We start from the raw sequence: 3,526 nt of genomic DNA, 5'->3' as shown, positions 1-3,526 counted from the left end.
CTGGCTGTTCCTCTATGTACCTCTCATCAGATTTCCCTCTTCTCTGAAATACAACAATATCTATTTTATTTTATTTTATTTTAAAATTTCTTGAATAGTTGCTTCTTTTCTGTTAGTTAATTTTATTGGAGCATAGTTGCTTTACAGTGATGCATTAATTTTTACTGTACAGCAAAGTAAATCAGCTATAGATCTATGTATATCCCTTCTATTTTGGATTTCCTTCCTATTTAGGTTACCACTGTGCATTGAGTAGAATTTCCTATGCTATATAATAGGCTCTCATTAATTATCTACTTCATACATAGTATCAACAATGTATATATCTCAATGCCAATCGTCCAATTCATCCCACCTCCCCTTCCCTGTTGGTATCTATACATTTGTTCTCTATATCTGTGTTTCTATTTCTGTTTTGCAAATAAAATCATCTATACCATTGTTCTAGATTCCACATATATGCATTAACATACAAAATTATGTTTCTACTTCTATCTTACTTCACTCTATTTTACAGCCTCTAGGTCAACCACGTCTCTACAAATGACCAGATTGTGTTCCTCTTTATGGTTGAGTAATATTTCATTGTTTTTATATACCACATCTTCTTTCTTCATTCTTCTGTTGATGGGAGTTAGGCTGCTTTCTTATCCTGCCTATTGTAAATAATGCTTCAATGAACACTGAGATGCAAAAATATTGAAATTAAGCTATTAATAACCCTGCAATGCCTTCTAAGTATCAAGTGAAAGGAAGAGTTAAATGTCTCTCATTTTAAATCAAAAGATAGAAATAATAAAGCTTAATGATGAAGGCATATTGAAAGCTAAGGAGGCCAAAGCTAGGTCTCTTGCACAAAATGAATGAATATTTTCACAAAGGAAAAGTTCTAGGAGGATGCAAAAAGTTCTACTCCAGTGAGCACACAAATGATAAGAAAGTGAAATAGCTTTATTGTTGATATGAAGAAAGTTTCTGTGGTAAATCAGGTACAACATTCTCTTAAGCAAAGGCCTAATCCAAAGCAAGGCCCTAACTGTCTTCAATTCTAAGAAGAATGAGCATCATTAAGATCCTGCAGAAGAAAAGTTGGAACTAGCAGAATTTGGTTCATTTGGATGAAAGAAAGACACAACCTTTATAACATAAAAGTGCAAGGTGAAGCATCAAGTGCTGATGTAGAAGCTGCAGCAAGTTATCCAGAGATCTAGCTAGTATAATTTATGAAACTGGCTACACTAAACAACAGATTTTCAATGTAGACAAAAGATTCTTACATTGGAAGATGAAGCCATTTAGGACTTTCATCTCTAGAGAGGAGAAGTTAATGACTGATTTTTATAGTTTCAGAGGATACATCAACTCCCTGATTAGGGACCAACGTAGCTGATTACTTGAACACTGAAGCCAATGCTCTTTTTTTTTTTTTTTTTTCATTTATTTTTATTAGTTGCAGGCTAATTATTTAACAGTATTGTAGTGGTTTTTGCCATACATTGACATGAATCAACCATGGATTTACATGTGTTTCCCATCCTGATCCCCCCTCCCACCTCCCTCCCCACTCCATCCCTCTGGGTCTTCCCAGTACACCAGCCCTGAGCACTTGTCTCATGCATCCAACCTGGGCTGGTGATCTGTTTCACCCTTGATAGTATACTTGTTTCAATGCTATTCTCTCAGAACATTCCACCCTCACCTTCTCCCAAAACAGTCTGAAAGTCTGTTTTGTACATCTGTGTCTCTTTTTCTGTTTTGCATATAGGGTTATCGTTGCCATCTTTTTAAATTCCATATATATGCGTTAGTATACTGTATTGGTCTTTATCTTTCTGGCTTACTTCACTCTGTATAATGGGCTCCAGTTTCATCCATCTCATTAGAACTGATTCAAATGAATTCTTTTTAATTGCTGAGTAGTATTCCATTGTGTATATGTACCACAGATTCCTTATCCATTCATCTGCTGATGATGGGCATCTAGGTTGCTTCCACGTCCTGGCTATTATAAACAGTGCTGCGATGAACATTGGGGTACATGTGTCCCTTTCAAATCTGGTTTCCTTGGTGTGTATGCCCAGGAGTGGGATTGCTGGGTCATATGGCAGTTCTATTTCTAGTTTTTTTTTTTTTTTTAATTCACCATTACAAAAACCCTAGGTCCCTTAAGAATTACACAAAATCTACTTTTCCTGTGTTTTATAACAACAAAACCAAGATGACAGTGCATCTCTTTACAAGGTGGTTTACTAAATATTTTCATCCCAGTGCTGAGAACTTCTGCTCAGAAAAAAGAAAAGGTTCCTTAAAAATATATAGTTCATTGACAATACTGCTGGTCTTCCAAGAGCTTTAATGGAGATAATGAGACTAATGTCATTTTATGCCTGCTAATACAACAATCATTCTTCATCACATGAATCAAAGAATAACAACATTCAAGTCATTACCTAAGGAATACATTTTGTAAGGCTATCACTGCCTCAGATAGTGATCCCTCTGATGGAGTTGGGTAAAGTCTACTGAAAAGTTATGGGAAAAGGTTGACCTTTACAGGTGCCATTGAGAACATTTGTGATTCATGAGAAAAAGTCAAAATATAATATTAACTGGGATTTGGAAGAAGCTGATCCAGTTCTCAGGGATGATTTTGAAGGGTTCAGGATTTCAGTAGAGAAAGAAACTGCAGATTCCATGGAAGTAGCTAGAGAACTTGAATTAGATGTGGACCTGAACATGTGAATTCACTGTAGCAATTTCCTGATAGAACTAGCAGGTAAGGAGTTGCTTCTTATGGATGAGGAAGGAAAGTGATTTCTTCAGATGGAAAGTAATTTTGGTGCAGATGCTGTGAAAACTGCATTGAAATGAAATGAAATGAAATGAAAATAATGCCTGTGATTAAGTTAAGGAAATCAAGGTAAGTTGTTTCTGGAATTAGGATAGGCTCTAAATTCAGTAAAAAGTATCGACTCAGGCAGTAAAGAATCTGCCTGTAATGCAGGAGATCCAGGCTTGATCCCTGGGTTAGGAAGATCCTCTGGAGAAGGAAATGGCAACTCACTCCAGCATTCTGTTGTTTCAGGATGCAGTTCTCCTCTTGGGAAAGAATTGAGGTTATTATTAGCATTTACATTTACTGTGATGTTACAGCATTCTTCTTCTAAAGGACCCAATCTCTTCATTATCAATTAATCAGGTTTGAAAAATCTCAGGTCAAAAAATGTGGCAAGTGAGTACGATTTGAGGGGAGCAATGGTCCTTATCTTTCCGATACCTATCCATTGACTGTTCTGGAAGTATAGACAGGAAAATGCCTTTTTATTTCATCTGTAGCACCATGCTAACATGTTAAGTTGCTACAGTCGTGTCCAGCTTTTTGTGATGTCATGGACTGTTGCCTGCCAGGCTCCTTTGTCAATGGGATTTTCTAGGCAAGAGTATTGAAGTGGGTTGCCATTTCCTTTTTCAGGGAATCTTCCCAACCTAGGGATCCAACACTTATTTCTTATGTCTCCTGAATTGG

The sequence above is a fragment of the Odocoileus virginianus genome, chromosome 29 (assembly GCF_023699985.2).
Source record: "Odocoileus virginianus isolate 20LAN1187 ecotype Illinois chromosome 29, Ovbor_1.2, whole genome shotgun sequence".
Lineage (NCBI taxonomy): Eukaryota > Metazoa > Chordata > Mammalia > Artiodactyla > Cervidae > Odocoileus > Odocoileus virginianus.
Note: the sequence above shows the minus strand (reverse complement) of the source record.